The sequence below is a fragment of the Eumetopias jubatus genome, unplaced genomic scaffold, assembly GCF_037043125.1.
Source record: "Eumetopias jubatus isolate StellerSeaLion01/CBP00866 unplaced genomic scaffold, mEumJub1_p1.0 scaffold_16, whole genome shotgun sequence".
Taxonomy (NCBI): Eukaryota; Metazoa; Chordata; class Mammalia; order Carnivora; family Otariidae; genus Eumetopias; species Eumetopias jubatus.
This window is the reverse complement of record NW_028274822.1, coordinates 7,194,180-7,214,677: the sequence shown is the minus strand read 5'-3', so window position 1 is coordinate 7,214,677 and position 20,498 is coordinate 7,194,180.

Below are 20,498 nucleotides of genomic sequence, written 5' to 3'. Positions count from 1 at the left end.
GGTTCCCCTTTCTCCACATCCCCGCCAACATCTGTCGTTTCCTGACTTGTTCATTTTAGCCATTCTGACTGGTGTGAGGTGGTATCTCATTGAGGTTTTGACTTGGATTTCCCTGATGCCGAGGGATGTTGAGCACTTTTTCATGTGTCTGTTGTCCATTTGGATGTCTTCTTTGGAAAAATGTCTGTTCATGTCTTCTGCCCATTTCTTGATTGGATTCTTTGTTCTTTGGGTGTTGAGTTTGATAAGTTCTTTATAGATTTTGGATCCTAGCCCTATATCTGATATGTCACTTGCAAATATCTTCTCCCATTCTGTCGGTTGTCTTTTGGTTTTGTGGACTGTTTCTTTTGCTGCGCAAAACTTTTTATCTTTATGAAATCCCAGTAGTTCATTTTTGCCCTTGCTTCCCTTGCCTTTGGTGATGTTTCTAGGAAGAAGTTGCTGTGGCTGAGGTCGAAGAGGTGCTGTCTGTGTTCTCCTTTAGGATTTTGATGGACTCCTGTCTCACGTTTAGGTCTTTCAACCGTTTGGAGTCTATTTTTGTGTGTGGTGTAAGGAAATGGTCCAGTTTCTTTTTTCTTTTTTTTTTTTTTAAGATTTTATTTATTTATTTGACAGAGAGAGATACAGCGAGAGAGGGAACACAAGCAGGGGGAGTGGGAGAGGGAGAAACAGGCTTCTTACAGAGCAGGGAGCCTGATGTGGGGCTCGATCCCAGGACCCTGGGACCATGACCTGAGCCAAAGGCAGACGCTTAACGACTGAGCCACCCAGGTGCTCCTTGGAAATGGTCCAGTTTCATTCTTCTGCATGTGGCTGTCCAATTTTCCCAACACCATTTGTTGAAGAGACTGTCTTTTTTCCATTGGACATTCCTTCCTGCTTTGTCAAAGATTAGTCGACCATAGAGTTGAGGGTCCATTTCTGGACTCTGTTCTGTTCCATTGATCTCTGTGTCTGTTTTTGTGCCAGTACCATACTGTCTTGATGATGACGGGTTTGTAATAGAGCTGGAAGTCCAGAATTGTGATGCCGTCAGCTTTGCTTTTCTTTTTCAAGATTCCTCTGGCTATTCGGGGTCTTTTCTGGTTCCATACAAATTTTAGGATTATTTGTTCCATTTCTTTGAAAAAAGTGGATGGTATTTTGATGGGGATTGCATTGAATGTGTAGATTGCCCTAGGTAGCATTGACATCTTCACAATGTTTATTCTTCTAATCCATGAGCATGGAATGTTTTTCCATTTCTTTGTGTCTTCCTCCATTTCTTTCATGAGTATTTTATAGTTTTCTGAGTACAGATCCTTTGCTTCTTTGGTTAGATCTATTCCTAGGTATCTTATGGTTTTGGGTGCAATTGTAAATGGGATTGACGCCTTAATTTGTCTCTCTTCGGTCTTGTTGTTGGTGTATAGGAATGCCACTGATTTCTGTGCATTGATTTTATATCTTGTCACTTGACTGAATTCCTGTATGAGTTCTAGCATTTTGGGGTGGAGTCTTTTGGGTTTTCCACATAAAGTATCATATCAGCTGCAAAGAGTGAGAGTTTGACTTCCTCCTTGCCGATTTGGATGCCTTTGATTTCTTTTTGTTGTCTGTCTGCTGTGGCTAGGACTTCTAATACTATGTTGAATAGCAGCGGTGATAGTGGACGTCTCTGCCGCGTTCCTGACCTTAGGGGGAAAGCTCTCAGCTTTTCCCCATTGAGAATGATATTCACTGTAGGTTTTTCATAGATGGCTTTTATGATATTGAGGTATGTACCCTCTATTTCTATACTCTGAAGAGTTTTGATCAAGAAAGGGTGCTGTACTTTGTGAAATGCTTTTTTTGCATCTATTGAGAGGATCATATGTTTCTTGTTCTTTCTTTTGTTAATGTATTGTATCACGTTGATTGATTTGCAGATGTTGAACCAACCTTGCAGCCCAGGGATAAATCCCACTTGGTCATGGTGAATAATCCTTTTAAGGTACTGTTGGATCCTATTGGCTGGTACTTTGGTGAGAATTTTTGCATCCATGTTCCTCGAGGATATTGGTCTGTAATTCTCCTGTTTGATGGGGTCTTTGGTTTTGGGATCAAGGTAATGGTGGCCTCATAAAACGAGTTTGGAAGTTTTCCTTCCATTTCTTTTTTTTGGAAGAGTTTCAGGAGAATAGGTATTAATTCTTCTTTAAATGTTTGATAGAATTCCCCTGGGAAGCCTTCTGGCTCTGGGAAAAAGCCGTGAATTCTATGTGCAGTATTCCCCTAGCGCTGGATTTCTCCCCTTCTCCTTGATCGGTAAACTTGGTCTTGGCTGGCTGTTCGTGCTGATCTTCTGGGTAAGGGGCCTGTTGCTGTGGTTCCTAAATGTCTTTGCCGGAGGCGGAATTGCCCCGCCCTTGTCGGTCCGGGCTAAGCAATCTGCTGTGTTTGCTCTCGGGAGCTTTTGTTTCCTGCAAGCTTTTGGCACAGCTTTGGAGGACTAGGGTGAAAATGGTGGCCTCCTAATTTCCACCTGGAGGAGCCGAGAACTCGGGGCCCCGCTGCTCAGTGCGCCCCAGAGAAAAGCAGTCACTCCCGTGTCCCCGGTCTCCGGCTGCACTCCGTGCTCACTTGGCCTGTGACCGAGCGTTTCTGTCTCTGGCACCTGACCCCGTGTGGAGTCTCCAAACCCAGCAGATCCCTGCGGTGCGCTCCCACGCCGCTCCTCCCGGGGGAGGAAGGTGAGTCTCCCCGGATCTGCCACTTGTTGGGTCCCTGCTGGAAGAGCAGTGGCCCTACTGGGCCGCAGATCACAGTTTATGGCAACCCTGAGCTGAGAGCCTGCGCCTCGCTCCATCTCTGCAGCCGGCTTCCCCGCTCCGATACCTGGGAGCTCTGCTGTACTCAGGCACCGCCGGTGTTTCTGTGACCCTGAGGGTCCTGAGACCACACTGTCCCGCGAGGGTTCCACCCCCCGCTTAGCCACTGCAGCGACGTCCCTCAGTGGAGCCGGCTTCTAAAAGGTCCGATTTTATGCTCCGCGGCTCTAGCACTTGCTAGAAGCGGCCGAGGGAGGCCCCCTCCCCCACCATCTATCCTCCCAAATATCGCCTCGGATTCACTTCTCCGCACGTCCTACCTTCCAGTAAGTGGTCGCTTCTCTGTTCAGAGAGTTGTTGCTACTCTCTTCTTTGATCTCCTGTTGAGTTCGTAGGTGTTCAGAATGGTTTGATCCCTATTCAGCAGAATTCCTGAGACCAGACGAAATCCAGGTCTCCTACTCCTCCATCATCTTGCTCTGCCCCCAAATTTAATCACAATTTTAAGCCACCACTATATTAGGAGGCAAAAATGCCCGAATTAAACCAAATGAACAGATCACATAAGAGTCCTCAGAGCTCTCAGAACCAGTCATTATAAACAAACAAACCAAAATACTAAAGGTCAGTAATTTCACAGTTAGTTTCAAGTGTTTAAGACAATGCAGACTATTCGACCAGCGAAGATGAAAGTAGTTGGGCAGATGAAAACAAAATAACAACAAAAAACTTTGATTTAAACCTGAGATGCCTGGGGCACCTGGGTGGCTCAGTTTGTTAAGTGTCTGCCTTCGGCTCATGTCATGATACCAGGGTCCTGGGATTGAGTCCCGCTTCGGGCTCCTTGCTCGGGGGTTGGGGGGATGTGGGGTGTCTGCTTCTCCCTCTGACCCTCCCTCTTCTCATGTTCTCTCTCTCTGTCAAATAAATAAACAAAAAAATCTTAAAAGCAAACAAACAAAACAAACAAAAGAAGCCTGACAAGGAAGTTACTTCCTCCAAGATTTCTTTCTCAGGAGGGTTCTTAAATATTCTTTGCTTTGGGTCTTCACTCTGGATAGTTGTTCCCAGTAATTCAAAAATGGCTTGCTCATGTCTCTTAAATTGAGAGATGTGTATCTAAAGGTAGAACAGGTTAATGTTATACTAGTGTTAACAACTTCTGATTAGGTCCTTTTCGTCAGTGCTCTTGATGAGCATACACAGTGAACTGAAGTTTTTAAAAGTTTTATTTTTAACTGAAATATATCTGACATACAACATTGTGTACATTTAAGGTATACAACCTGTTGACTTGATGCATTTATATATTGTAATATGATTGCCAGTGTAATGATATTAACACCTCGACCACATCTAGTAATTATCATTACTTTTTGTGATGGAGATAATTATTAAGATCTAGTCTCTTAGCAAGTTTGATGATTCTAAGACATTATTTTCTATACTCACTAAACTGTACATTAGATTTCCAGGACTCATTTACCTACTAGTTGCAAGTTTGTCCCCTTGAACAACTAGTCTTCTATTCCCCCAGCTCCCAGTCCTTAGTAACTGCCCTTTTACTCTCTTAATGAGATTGGCAGTTTTAGGTTCTGTAGATAAGTGAATGGCATACGGTATTTGTCTTTCTCCAACTTCTCTCATTTAATCAAAATTTTTGAAGCAAGTACTGGCAAACAACTTGCTAATCTTGATGTTAGCTGTTTTAATTGGCTAAATAATTTGATATAATACTCCTTTTCTGTAGATAAAACATAGTCTCTGAGAGGGAAAGAATCCGGTCTTGGCCCAGTAGTGGGTCAGTGGGATAATCACAGTGGAGTTCCTGGAGTGGTTACGCTGGGCAGAATCTTTCAGACCAGAAATGAAGGGGAGGGTATTTATCATCATCATACCTTGTGGTTGCGATTAATTTACACTTGAGTGGTTTTAAAAGTTAACTTCTGGAAACTCAGTTTCCAGCATCTGCATCCACCTGGTTGTTTTGATAAGAACCTGGCAATGATTGTCACACCTGTGTTAATGTCAAATAATTAGGCTTTTGTAAAAATTTCTGTTCCTTTATATAACTTTAAAATTTTCCAAAGTTGTTTGAGTTCAAAATACAGACTGATGTAATAATTTTTTATTCCACACTTTTATTTTTAAATTGTCTCTACTTTTTTTCTACAATAGTTCCAATATCACAGACTTTTAAAGAACTCAAATTCCATTTTACAACAAGAAGTCCATACTGATTCAGCCCGAAAGGTTTATGTTGAAAATAGATGGACCAAATATATTTAATTGACTTCACTTTCTTTTAAATAAGATATGAAGTGATTATTTTCAGAAAGATCTCATTTTTATAAATATGCTGTAATGTTACTTGGGCCATCTGTAAAATGGACATAATGGTATTGCAGCCAGATAGTTGTTTCAAAGAAAAATTTTGAAAGTCTATAGGAAGAGCTAGAAAAAGTCCTAGATTGCATAATATATAATCTAAAGAAACATTTATTAGCATTACTTGAGGGTAAATAGGTTTGTTAGCAATTTTATTACAAGTAATAAAATGATTCCCATTTTAACTTATTAGAATGATATATTTGCATTTTGGCATATTAGTGAAAGTATAACATACTCTGTCCTTGTTCATTTTATTTATATTGTCATTAACAACTCCATGAAATAGAGCCTTTTAACATCAGGGATTGAAATTCATACATATTTGCATGTTTTACGTTCATACATTTAAGCAGATATTAATGTTTACTAAATTGAAACTGAGAGAAGCATTGTTTGAAATCCATGAATATGCCTAAGCTATCTTGATTTATTCTTAGGGATTTAATATAATATTTGAGAAAACAATCAAATTTCACTCTTCTCAATATTTATATTTGAATTATAGTGAAATATGGAGGGTTGCTTATATTGCTTATACTGAGATGTGAGCTTATGAAAAATAAAGCACAAACTTTTGATGTAAGGGTAAAATATTATCACAATATATATGGATTTTCATAATCCCTTTCATGGCCTTTCTGCTCTAAATATTGCTGTTGATTGCAGACTAGAATGAATAAACTCAAGCAAGAACTTCTGCCTTTATTAGATGATTAAAGAATTGATTGCCCTTACTAAAGAATGTGTTTATGCCTTCTTCCTGTGGCATGTGTTAGAATGCAAAAATTGCTTCCCTCCAAGATTATTTTAATAATAATGTAGAAACAAGAAGTTAGGTCGTGTTTAATATGTTATAATTCCCACCAGAAGGCAGAAACTTAATAGAGGTATATTATTAATCAGACTTTGTAAATGTAATGCATTGGGGTTCACAGCTCACTTTTATATGAATTCAGATGTAGAGAAGGTTTATTTGTGCCTTCTCTACCTCCCTCTAAATATGTTAATGGATGTAGTAAAATTCTGTTGCATAACTAACTGTAATGTGATGTCAGTCAAGAAAATAATTTAGAAGGGAACTTTTTTTTTTTTTGGTATGCAGAATCTTACAGAAATAAGTTTCATTGCCTTATATAGTTGCATATTTAAATTTAATGAATTTTGGGCGCCTGGGTGGCTCAGTTGGTTAAGTGACTGCCTTCGGCTCAGGTCATGATCCTGGAGTCCCGGGATCGGGTCCCGCATCGGGCTCCTTGCTCGGCAGGGAGTCTGCTTCTCCCTCTGACCCTCTCCCCTCTCATGCTCTCTCTCTATCTCATTCTCTCTCTCAAATAAATAAATAAAATCTTTAAAAAAAATAAAAAAATAAATTTAATGAATTTGTTTTAGTGTTTCAGGGAAATTATAAGCAAGATTTTTATTCCTGGCGAATTTATGTATCGGGGGGTGAATGTGATTAATGAACACAATAGCCTTAAAAGTTAAGAAAATGAGTTTCTGAAATGTCACAATTATAGAGCAAATCACATAATCTTTTGCTGTGAGTTTGACAGCTTTAAAAGTGTGTTTTCATAGTAGCAGAAGAAGCATTTTAAATATAATCTAGACATACTCTGTAGTATTACTGGTGAGGAATCTGAAGCTGATTGGTCAGGCAGGTTACCTGAGGGCCGGCAGGTCGGAAGGACAGTAAGGATTAGATTGAGCTCCCCTGATACTCAGTTCTTCATTCTTCACACCAGAGCTTACACGTTTAATGTTATGAATTTTTTCAAGTTAAAACCGTGTTTATTATCCAATTATCCAATATTATTATCCAGTAATATAGCAGAAGGCCAGGCATTTTCTCCATTTGATGACTGTGATAAAATTGAGAGTCAATACTGTGGTTAGCCTCTCTCCTGAGAGGGCAGTAAAGTGGATATTGCATGTACCTTGAACCAAACTCCTTTTGGGACAGAAGGCAAAATCAAATTTTTTGGCCATTCTTAATAGTTGTTGTAATATAGTTTGACATTTTCATGTGGCAGGTAGAAAATTAAGCACGAAGTCCCTTTTATGATGACGCTCTGGTAATTTAAATAACAGATGCCATCTAAATTATTATCCTGAAGACTTTGGCATTTCAAAGCTGTTATTTTAAATTCTCTGAGGAATTGGGAAAGATGGGTATTTGTGTATTTGTAAATATTACAGTGAAAGGTTGTATAGCACCTCATTTAGTTCTGTGTTAGCTATGAAATTGAAGAAAAATATGGAGAACCTTTTTGAAATTTTACTGAAGTTATATAACACTGGTCTATTAAATAATATTTCACTGATCAATCCAAATTAGATTAATCTTTTAGTAGAATGCCTCTTCTTCTTTTAAAATTGAAAGTTCATATGTATTCTGTCAGCATCCAAAAGATTTGTAAGAAGACAAATCACTTTGGAATTAATTCAACCTGTCCCCTCTGGAATGTAAAGTCAAATGAGTGAAGGACATATGTACTGAAAGAGCAAATGCATGTGCTCTAATGTTTAAGCTTGAAATCCTTCAATTTTCTCAGTTATTTCCTATGCGCATTCATTCAATCTATTTAGCTTTAAGCAAATGTATTTTCGTGGGACCACTAGGTGTCATTGTATCTGTTTTTAAGGTTTTTAGTATGCCCATGACTTTCACATATCCTATTTCTGAAGTCTTTATCAATAATATCAAGAGTTCAGATCAGAAGATAGGGAAGGAAGGAAGGAAATGTGATACAATGAGACTGAGCAAAATAGATCCTGAAAAAGACAATGCTCTTGGTATAAATAAGATGGGTAAAAGTTCTGGCATTTACATCTGTTCTGGTGGAAGATATCAGTGCCCTATTCTGTATAATGGTACAATATGAAAAAAATCATTATGTAGACAAGTTAGTATTATTTTAAACTCTTTGTTAAAAAGAAAAGCTCGTGATAGGAATTTTGCTTAAACAGTGTCATTGGGATTGTTTCTTTCTAATATTTGCTAAATACTTCCTATTAGGGGTACAGATTGGATACGCCATTAAAATGTATACAAAACTGAGAGAAAAAAAGGTCTTCCTTCACTGGAGTTGACAGTCCCTTTGGAGGGATGATACTTAAAAAATAAATCATGTATATCAAAAATATGGACGTGTATTTTATTATTTTTTCCTGAAGATTTTATTTATTTACTTGAGACCGAGAGCAGGAGCACATGCGCGAGCACACACACCAGCAGGGAGGAGGGGCAGAAGGAGAGGGAGAATCAGACTTCCTGCTGAGCAGGGAGCCCAATGCGGGGCTCGGTCCCAGGACAGCGAGGTCATGACCTAAGCTGAAGACAGAAGCTTAACCAACTGAGCCACCCAGGCGCCCCTAGAAATATACTTTAGTCTACAGTGTACGTAACGTAGGTCTTGGCAGATTGGAGTGATGGTCACAGTCTCCTTACTTTAGCAAGGCATAACTGTGAAGATTCATTCATTCTGATGACTCATCCAAAGGGTTTTTGAAGCAAGACATGGGAAGTCACATATATTTTGCAAATCCAGTATGTTACCATGATACAGGGTGGAAATACATGACATAATGGGACATGACCTTTCAGACCAAGTCCCACGACTTGCCAGCTTCCCCTAGTCATTGAGGAGCTTGTGCCAGTGTACCAGGGGTGGGGAAATGGAGTTAGGGGTTTTCTAGGCAGAGGGTGGCATTCCTCCCTAATTTGCTAGTATTTACATTTCTTCATCTGTGGCATGTGGAAGAGGATTTTGACCTCACTGTGTTATGAGGATAAACATGGTATCAGTGAGTATTTGGGCATAATAAAAGTGGTCCAATCATATAGGAGAATTACAACAGAGTTTAATTAGTTCATCATTTAAACAGTTGCAGGCAGAGTGTATGGAAGCAACCAGAGATATGGTTAACAGTACTAGGATAGGGGTCTGTATCATCTAGAGATAGCTATCTACAGGAATCTTAAAAGTGGTTGAGGGATGCTTATAATCTGAGAAAATCAGGCAAGGAGTCAGAGGAATAAATATACCTTAGTTTCCTTCCTCTTTTCCTCTGTTGGTATTACCTATCCGTGGAACCCCCCTGACAGTAGATCCCAGGGAGCTCACTGATACAGTTCATACAGATGATCTTTCAGGGACACCTCATGTTTTAGAGAAGGTCAGAGCATACCTGATGGTCAAATAACATCCCCCACACTGGTGCTTGCTTCTCATGTGTATTATTGGATCATGCAAATGCTGTGCTTCCAATCTTCTAGAGATTCATCATAGCTTAAAGGATAAAACACATAATTCTTAATTTAGAACAACATCATTTTGGCATCCAGATTGGTAAGGAAGAAGTAAAACTTTTACTGTTTGCCGATGACATGATACTATATATAGAAAACCCTGAAGACTCCACCAAAAAACTACTAGAACTACTGAATTCAGTAAAGTCTCAGGATACAAAATCAATGTACAGAAATCTGTTGCATTTCTATGCATGAAGCATCAGAAGGAGAAATTAAGAAAACAGTCTCATTTACCATTCCACCAAAAATAATAAAATACCTAAGAATAAACTTAATGAAGGAGGTGAAACAGACCTGGACTCTGAAAACCATAAAACATTGGTGAGCAAAATTGAAGACGACACAACAAAATACACATTCCATGCTCATGGATTGGAAGAACCAAGATTGTTAAAATGTCCATATTACCCAAAGCAATCTACAGATTTAATGCAATCCCTATCAAAATATCAAGAGCATTCTTCACAGGACTAGAACAAACAATTCTAAAATATGTATGGAACTACAAAAGACCCTGAATATAGCCAAAGCAATCCTGATAAATAAAAAAAGCTGGAAGTATTCCAGATTTCAAGTTTTATTACAGAGCTATAGTAACCAAAACAGTATGGTACTGGTACAAAAACAGACACATAGATCAATGGAACAGAACAGGAAACCCAGAAATAAGCCCACAACTATATAGTCAATTAATCTTTGACAAAGAAGGAAAGACTATGCAATGGGAAAAAAGTCTCCTCACAAATGGTATTGGGAATACTGGACCACTTTCTTCCACCATACACAAAAATAAACTCAAAATGGGTTAAAGACCTAAACGTGAGGCTTGAAACCATAAAAATCCTAGAGGAGAGCACAGGCAGTAATCTGTCTGACATTGGCTATAGCAACATTTTTCTAGATAGTTCTCCTGAAGCAAGGGACATAAAAGCAATCAAAACAAAACCAAACAAAAAAACACCAAAAAGCCCCCCAGAAACCAACTTGGGACTCTGTCAAAATAAAAACGTGAAATAGGTAATGGGGATTAAAGAGCACACTTACCATGATGAGCACTGAGTAATATGTAGATTTGTTGGATCACTATATTGTACACCTGAAACTAATACTGTATGTTAGCTATAATGGAATTAAAAAACTTAAAAACAAGATCATTTATGGCCTAGATTCTGTCTTCTTGAAGTTTTCTTATCTACAGCTGTGTGTGTGGAGCTATCCTTGATTCCTCAAGGTGCCATGTCATGTTTTTTCACCACCTGTGCTTTATCTGTGCTGTTTACTCTTCCTAGAACGCCTTTGTCCTGTTTCCTCTTTTAGCTAATTCCTGCTTGTCCTTCAACATTGAATTCCCCGAGAAGAAATTCTTATTCACAGTTGGATTTAGATACTGTCTTTTAGTATGTCCGTAATAATCCTGTTTACTTCATTGCAGTATTATATGTGCTGTTGTCGTAGGTGACTTGTCCTCTCTCTAGATCTGAATTTCTCCAGTGAAAGGTAGTGTTTTGTTTTACTCTGTATCCTTAGTAAATTGCATACAATTTTTGATATTGAATTGAATTAATGTTTGTTGAATGAGTAAATGAATGTGTGGAGTGCATAATTTAATGCCTTGGAGCAGTAGGTATACCATATGTTTCCTTTTCTGAAAGAAGATACTCATGTGATACAGGCTGGCATCCAATGGGGTAGGGAGGAGACTAGAAGTGTGCTACAAGGATGCAAGTTGCTTCTTTCAAACTGAGGCATCTGCTGAAAGTGAGATGGTTGGAATTTGCTTTCCATTCTCTTTCCAGCCTACGTTAAACTTGCAAAATTGGACATATAATTGAAAACTCCAAAACATCTGTCTCAAGATGTGAAGATGCCTTGGAGAGCCCAAAGTTTATAACCTTCTATCGACAGATAGTAATGATGGCTTTCTCAGATTTCTTCATAAACCATCAATTAGTGCTCTACAGCATTTCATTAATTTACACTATTGAGAGAATTACCTTTCTCAGCCTCAATAATAAAGGAATTGTAGAAACTGCAAGTCATAACCTTGAATCTCATCAGTATAGTAATTATGAATTCCTGCAAACTAGTTAAACACTAAACATTTCAACCCATGTACAATTATGTGTTCATATGTATTTGTTAAATTTTAATACCAGATATATTTCAATGGAAAGGACATGTGAAAACATATATATGTACTCACACAGTTTTTTAAAAACAATAGAACTGGAACTCAATCTACAATTGTAGTTCAAAGTCAAAATGAATATAGAAACCTGAGAACCTGCTAATGCATTGGTATAACTTGAATAGTTAATATGGGATATTTAAGCACAAACTATGCTATTATCAATATTAAAGTCCATTATATGTTTATATGTCAGTCATGCAGTCCATTAAATGGTTGACCCTTGAACAACACAGGAGTTATGGTCACTGACTCCCCATGTAGCCAAAATCTGCATTTATCTTTAGATACTCCCCCCAAACTGAACTAGTAAGTAGCCTACTGTTGACCAGAAGCCTTTCTGAAAACAGTCGATTAACACATTTTATATGTTATATGTGTTATATACTTTATTCCTACAATAAAATAAACTAGAGAAAAAATGTTAAAATCACAAGGAAAAGAAAAAAGATTTATAGTACTGTATTCATTGAAAAAAATCTGTGAATAAGTTGACCTGTGTAGTTCAAACCCATGTTGTTCAAAGGTCCAACTATATTATCAATGGTACAGTCCATTTGTTTCATTTCACAGAAGTTTTGCTTCCATATTAGTGTTAGTTGTCTAGATTACATAAAAGGGGCAGGATTGGCATATAGAAAAGATGACTTAGTAAAATTCCAAAGGATTAATGAAACTGCATAAATTTTGATATTTGCAGGAGATGGTCCACAGTATCTGTGGTAGGCTAAATAATGTAGACCACTCCCCTCCCAGATATGTGTCTAATCCTTGAAATCTGTGAGTATATTCACAAGGAAAAAGGGATCTTTCAAATCTGATTAAGGAAGTCGATATGACAAAATTTGGGGGGCTTATCTGGATCAGCCCCATGTAATCACAGGGTCCTTATAAGAGGAAGGTAGGATCAGATTCAGAGAAGATTTAAGGATAGAAGTAGAGCCAGAGCGAAGAGAGATTGCTAGTCAGAGGCCTTTAAAGATAGAGGAAGGAAGTGGCCATGAGCTGGGCATTTTAGGTAACCACCAGAAGCTGGAAGAGGCATGGAAGCAGACTCCTGCCTGGAGCTTCCAGAAGGAACCAGCCTAGAGGACACTTTGAATTTTAGTCCAATAAAACTGATTTCAGATTTATGAACTCCAGATGAGAGTAAATTCATGTTGTAAGCCACTAAATTTGTGGTGACTTGTTATATCAGCAGTAGGAAACTAATATAATTTCAAAAGGCCACTACTACACAATTAGAGAATACAGTGTTTAGGTCTATCTTAGCATATATTTACTCATTAGTTTCATATGTTTGCCCTCCCATGACCTGCTAATAATTCTCCAGGACAGAAAAGGAACTCTGTCTCCTTCATCTCTGTATCCAATGTTCCTGTCACCTAGTTGGACTCAGGACCTCTGTGTTGAACTAATGGCTGGTCTCACTAAGTGAGCTAAGTGGTTGCTGCCACGTGTTTTTTTAAATTTGCTACAGATATGCAAACAATAGACAAGTGATAGGGCTTCTAATTAGCTGTATTTGAACTTGATGTGTACCAAGGGACTGAGTGAAAACATTGAATAAAAATAAATATTCATCAGGAATATGAGTAGATTTCATAGTTTTGCTTTTTTATATTTTATGTCTTAAATAATTGGAATTCAGCACAATTACTAAAAATACTTTGAAATATTTGCAGATTTTTTATCTGAAAACTAAATTTGATTATTACCTATAATTGTGGTCTTGGAATCCTGTGTTTGGAAATGAGGTTGGAGAGCAGAGCTGTTGGATGTCTAATACATGAAATTGTCTCTTTAACATCATCGTTCGCAGGTGATGTGATTCAGCCACCAAAATGTTTGGATGTCTAAGTATCTGGGATTTGCTAAGGTTATCTCAGACAAAGGAGTTCAGCACCAGATCCTGATTGTTCTTTCCAGTTTTTTAAAAGTTATGGACGTTGATAGGATTTGTAATATCTTCCTTATTTTCAAATTCCCAAATTTTATACAGTGACAAATGATTCCTAAATAGGGAAAGCTTAAAAAGTAATGTATTATCTCGTTCAAATGACATATTTGCTTTTCTTTATGGTACAATATTTCAGAGGCAGTTTTAAATGGGGGAAGAATAATGGTGGTGAACTTTGCTATAATGACAAAATAATTAACTATAACAATCTGGATCCCATTATCGTTCGAAAGGGATAGTTGCACAATTTCAATGCATGAGGTCATCATCAGGTATTTTTACTGTTGCTGTTTTAAAAAAGTAAAAACTTTCTGTACTGGAGGTGTGAGGAACGCAGAAGGTGACATTTCACTAATGACTCCTCTAAGAAATTGACAAAGATGGATGCAGTGCCTTTATTGATGGCTCTGGAGAAACATGGTACTTTCAAAAATGACATTAGAGCTGTGGAAAAAGCTGTGCTTGCGGTTGTTTCCAGAAAAGAATGTTACATACCTTAATTGCATAATGCATATTTTATCTTAGTTTATAAATTCTCACTTGTCTCCTATTTAAATAGTTAATTGTGCTGTTTGCTAAGATCCAATAACTTCAACATTATGACTTCATATTATGCAACACCTTACCTGAGAGAACCTCAAGAAAACTTACACATGTTCCACTAATGAAATCTTGCCCCTCCCTTGTGGATGGAGTTTATACAGAAACTTTTATTTTATTACTTTGTTTAAATAAGGTACAAAGACATGTGACTAAAACCTGGATTCAAGGAATGATTCCAACTCAAGCAGTCCTACATTTCAAATACAATCTAATAACTTATTGTTTATACGTTGACCCTTTCTTAATGTGAAATAGCTTTCTCATAGGAAACAGAATCTCAGGGATTTCTGTTCCCCATGAGGATCATTAAAGAACTGAAGCTCTGTCTACTGTGCTTGCTTGGGGCAGCTTCAGTCTGTCTCTATATTTATCACCCAGCTTTATCTTTCCTAATGTTTATTCTCAAAACAAGGGTGGCTTGAGGGCTGTCTCGTCCCTTCAGAACTTCATTCTGGGCCAGTTTCCCTGGGAAAGAGACAAAGCCCATCCCTTTGTGCTCACTCAGTACAGGGGATAAGATACCAGGACTGATTCCAAAGGTCCTTCCCAACTGTGAGTTCCAGTGAGCTTCTGAGGCTCACGGTTTTAAACCCCTAGTGGAGTACTTAATAGCCTAAAAATATTCCTTGGTAAAGGAGGGCTAGTAGGTGATTCACACAGCTATCTTCCCATCAAGGATGGGGCCAACCATCCTACTGGTTCATAGAAGGTTAGGAAAGTTTCATCATGAGAAGCTATAGTTATTTGAAGACAGAATGTGGTGTGATCTATATGTATTTCCCAAATCAAAATTACTATGGATTATATACCATATCCATGCATAGGCATGTTAGATGATATTGATTTGATTTTCCTTCTGAACTAAAAGATTGCATGGGACCATACCCCTGGTTTCTTCTGTTAACAGAATCCCTTTTTTAAATTATTTTTTTTACCTTTAGTCTTTGTACTTAATGTCTAAATATTGTACTAAAATTCTTTAAAAATAAAAGAAAGTCAAACATGTAAAATAGATAATTGCTTATTTTCTGTACCAAATAAAAGGTGAAACAAACTCCATAAAAGATATAATTAGTTAAAAATAGCATTGACTATATAGCTTTTCATCCTTACTAGGATCTTACTAGAAGGTTTCTGTGCACAGCTAGTTGGATTCAAGCATCTTCTTTGTTGTGTTGGCCTTGCCTTTGTCATGGGTAGAAATTCTCCTATGGTTGCTACTTGACTTTCACTCTAGAAAACTTATGTTAGGGTTTGATACCATTTGACTAGGAAACCTGTGAACCTCTAGACTTGATAACACAAGTTGTATTAAATAGGTTAAAAGTCCTGGTGGCTGGTGGATGGAAGGTTTGGCATTCTGCCGTATGAAGGAATTAAGTTTAACTCCATTGTTACTTCAGAAGAAATTTTCTTCAAGTGAAATGATGGATTGAATTAGAAATTGTTCTTGCATGAATTAGAAATGACTTTCAAGACTGTGGACCTACTCTGTCTTGAATATTTTTGTAAGGGAACTGAAGCCATTGACTGAAATAGACATCCGTAACTTGAAAAATCCGGGCATTCTGAACCTTGTTCTTCAAGAAATTAAAGTCTAAGACAGCGGTGTGTCAGAGGTAGAGTTCTACCTTTTGTTTATGTGATGGTTAAATGGTTAGATTAGATTGATACACATTTTACTGTTGATAAACTTTTATTTTTTTATCCTGAATCTGTGAAAAGGGAACAGCTAAAACAGAGGACAATTAATCACTACTACCGTCAGCAAGCTTTTATATTTCAGTCTTATCAAATGAGATACAGACAAAAAACAAAACAATATTGTTCTCTCTGGAGTATCAATGCATTATTCTCATCTCTATGAGAAACACTGGTTGGATCAATAAGACATTTTCCCACATTTCCCTGCTGGCCACAAAGCGTCCAATTTCCACTTTAGCTATTAATTGATTCAAATTATATGAGATTGTGCTGTAATATAAGGCAGTCACCCCATTACTTCTGACATTCCTTTTTAACTCTAAACTGCCCTTGGTGATTTCTATTCTTTAAAACAAATTTAAAGACTTTGTTCAGATTTTCTTTCTCTTTGGTCTCACTACCAAAATACCACCTAGCACTTCCATGATTCTTTGGAGTATTGGCTATTGAGTCTGTAGCATATTAGAAAGCTGTTTTTTAACCTTTAGTAAAAATTATATTCAAGAGCCCACATAATTAAAATCTTTCAGATACTTGAACATGTACTACATCTTCCACTGTTCTGCTTGTGTTCCAGGTAGAATAAGTCTCTATAGCCAAGCATTTAGGTGAACTTTATTCTTCTCCCACAACATTTGCTGCCTCTTCACTTCCTGGGACTCTTAGCAGACTAGACCTTTGGGATGGGCCTTTATTTTGGAAAATACATGAACTGTCAGTGTTCAGTTTTGGAAATTGAAGGCTGAGAACATTCATGTTAAAGCCACATTCAGTCAATGTGTTCTCTATTTCCTTGTGATCATAAAAGCTTCCACTCATTTACAGGGTTGTAAGAAACTGAGCACTATACTCTTCTTGGTGTTCACCCATACCTAGCCACTTCTTTGGTAATAATAGATGCAATATTCATGTTTTTTAAGTTAATTAAAATAGCCACATGTGTGTGATATTTTTTCCATCTTCAACACTTACGGGTTATATGATAAAATCATACCTTGCCGGCCCCTTTGAGACATAAAATTTGAAATGTGAGCTGGAGAACTGTATGTTTTCATGCTTTGTTTTGCACTTCTAAATTGCCTTGTGAACTTAGAAATTGGCCCTACCACACACCCACATAGGATAGCATTTACTAAGAATATGCAGTTCTAAAAATTGACACTAAGTCATAGAAGAAGGGGTGATAGTTTTATTACTTTCTGACATGTGGACATGTGACATGTGACCTTGGGAAGATTGTTTTCCATACTTTCGCTGCCTAAATCTGGATTTTCAGAAATTCTTGGGTCTAGGGTTAAAGACAGACCCTTAACGTTGATGATGGTGAATGACCTTTGAACATTATCCTTTGTCCTGTTGGTATTTGATGTCTACATGGCTTTGTGACTCTATGGCTATCATTTTACATTTATTGCTCTTATCTCCTTGTCACTTTGGTTTTATGATGACATATCCAGAATCTATAGTTGGCATGCCTCATTGACTTCACTTGGGTGCCTCTGGGCTTTTTGCTTGAGCACCCTTTCAGATTTCTTAATACTTTAAATCATCTCTGACCCCCAAATAAGCCGTTGTCAATATGTTTATTTTTGGCAGGGGCAAAATTATTTAAAACAAATGCTTTTTTTCCCTTAGGTATTGTAAGATCTGACACATATTTTTGATAAATGGTATTTTTTTAAGTTTGCGGAAAATACCTATTGGGAGGTCGTATAATTTTTAAAATTACTATTCACTTTATACAGTAAAATTTTCTCTTTATCATACAGTTCTGTGTGTATGGCTAAATGTATACAGTAGGATACAGTTTTTATTTCAGCCAAAAAGGGGGTCATGTTGTAGATATAAGCCAGAAATTGCTTCTTCCATTTAATGTATTTCAGATATCTCTTTTGTTTAAATAGCCTTATTTAGGTAAGCTGACAAACCAATTATATATACTTAAGATACACAGCTTGGTGTTTTGATGTATGTATGCACTGTGAAATGATGCCAGTCAAGCTAATCCATCACTTCACACAGCTACCATTTCCTTCTTTCTATTGTGGTGTGAACACTTTGCAGATTTGAAGTTTACAGTATAGTATTATTTTTTATTTTTTTTTAAATTTTTTATTGTTATGTTAATCACCATATATTACATCATTAGTTTTTGGTGCAGTGTTCCATGATTCATTGTTTGTTCATAACACCCAGTGCTCCATGCAGAACGTGCCCTTCTCAATACCCATCACCAGGCTAACCCATCCCCCTACCCCCCTCCCCTCTAGAATCCTCAGTTTGTTTTTCAGACTCCATCATCTCTCATGGTTCGTCTCCCCCTCTGACATACTCCCCTTTTCTTCCTTTCCTGTTATCTTCTTCTTTTTCTTTTTTCTTAAAATATGTTGCGTTATTTGTTTCAGAGGTACAGATCTGTGATTCAACAGTCTTGCACAATCCACAGCGCTCACCGTAGCACATACCCTCCCCAATGTCTATCACCCAGCCACCCCATCCCTCCCACCCCCAACCACTCCAGTAACACTCAGTTTCTTTCCTGAGATTAAGAATTCCTCATATCAGTGAGGTCATGTGATACATGTCTTTCTCTGATTGACTTATTTCACTCAGCATAACACCCTCCAGTTCCATCCACGTCGTTGCAAATGGCAAGATCTCATTCCTTTTGATGGCTGCATAATATTCCATTGTGTGTATATACCACTTCTTCTTTATCCATTCATCTGTCGATGGGCATCTTGGCTCTTTCCACAGTTTGGCTATGGTGAACATTGCTGCTATAAACATTGGGGTACACGTACCCCTTCGGGTCCCTACATTTGTATCTTTGTGGTAAATACCCAGTAGTGCAATTGCTGGATCGAACGGTAGCTCTAATTTCAACTGTTTGAGGAACCTCCATACTGTTTTCCAGAGGGGTTGCACCAGCTTGCATTCCCACCAACAGTGTAGGAGGGTTCCCCTTTCTCCACATCCCCGCCAACATCTGTCGTTCCCTGACTTGTTAATTTTAGCCATTCTGACGGGTGTGAGGTGGTATCTCATTGAGGTTTTGATTTGGATTTCCCTGATGCCGAGCGATGTTGAGCACTTTTTCATGTGCCTGTTGGCCATTTGGATGTCTTCTTTGGAGAAATGTCTGTTCATGTCTTCTGCCCATTTCTTGATTGGATTATTTGTTCTTTGGGTGTTGAGTTTGATAAGTTCTTTATAGATTTTGGATACTAGCCCTTTATCTGATATGTCATTTGCAAATATTTTCTCCCATTCTGTCGGTTGTCTTTTGGTTTTGTGGACTGTTTCTTTTGCTGTGCAGAAGCTTTTTATCTTGATGAAATCCCAATAGTTCATTTTTGCCCTGGCTTCCCGTGCCTTTGGCGATGTTTCTAGGAAGAAGTTGCTGCGGCTAAGGTCGAAAAGGTTGCTACCTGTGTTCTCCTTTAGGATTTGGATGGACTCCTGTCTCACGTTTAGGTCTTTCAACCATTTGGAGTCTATTTTTGTGTGTGGTGTAAGGAAATGGTCCAGTTTCATTCTTCTGCATGTGGCTGTCCAATTTTCCCAACACCATTTGTTGAAGAGACTGTCTCTTTTCCATTGGACATTCTTTCCTGCTTTGTCAAAGATAAGTTGACCATAGAGTTGAGGGTCCATTTCTGGGCTCTCGATTCTGTTCCATTGATCTCTGTGTCTGTTTTTGTGCCAGTACCATACTGTCTTGATGATGACAGCTTTGTAATAGAGCTGGAAGTCCGGAATTGTGATGCCGCCAGCTTTGCTTTTCTTTTTCAGTATTCCTCTGGCTATTCTGGGTCTCTTCTGGTTCCATACAAATTTTAGGATTATTTGTTCCATTTCTTTGAAAAAAGTGGATGGTATTTTGATGGGGATTGCATTGAATGTGTAGATTGCTCTAGGTAGCATTGATATCTTCACAATGTTGATTCTCCCAATCCATGAGCATGGAACGTTTTTCCATTTCTTTGTGTCTTCTTCAATTTCTTTCATGAGTATTTTATAGTTTTCTGAGTACAGATCCTTTGCCTCTTTGGTTAGACTTATTCCTAGGTATCTAATGGTTTTGGGTGCAATTGTAAATGGGATCGACTCCTTGATTTGTCTCTCTTCTGTCTTGTTGTTCGTGTATAGGAATGCCACTGATTTCTGTGCATTGATTTTATATCCTGCTACTTTACTGAATTCCTGTATGAGTTCTAGCAGTTTTGGGGTGGAGCCTTTTGGGTTTTCCACATACAGTATCATATCATCTGCAAAGAGTGAGAGTTTGACTTCCTCTTTGCCGATTTGGATGCCTTTGATTTCTTTTTGTTGTCTAATTGCTGTGGCTAGGACTTCTAATACTATGTTGAATAGCAGTGGTGAGAGTGGACATCCCTGCCGCGTTCCTGACCTTAGGGGAAAGCTCTCAGCCTTTCCCCATTGAGAATGATATTCGCTGTAGGTTTTTCATAGATGGCTTTTATGATATTGAGGTATGTACCCTCTATCCCTATACTCTGAAGAGTTTTGATCAAGAAAGGA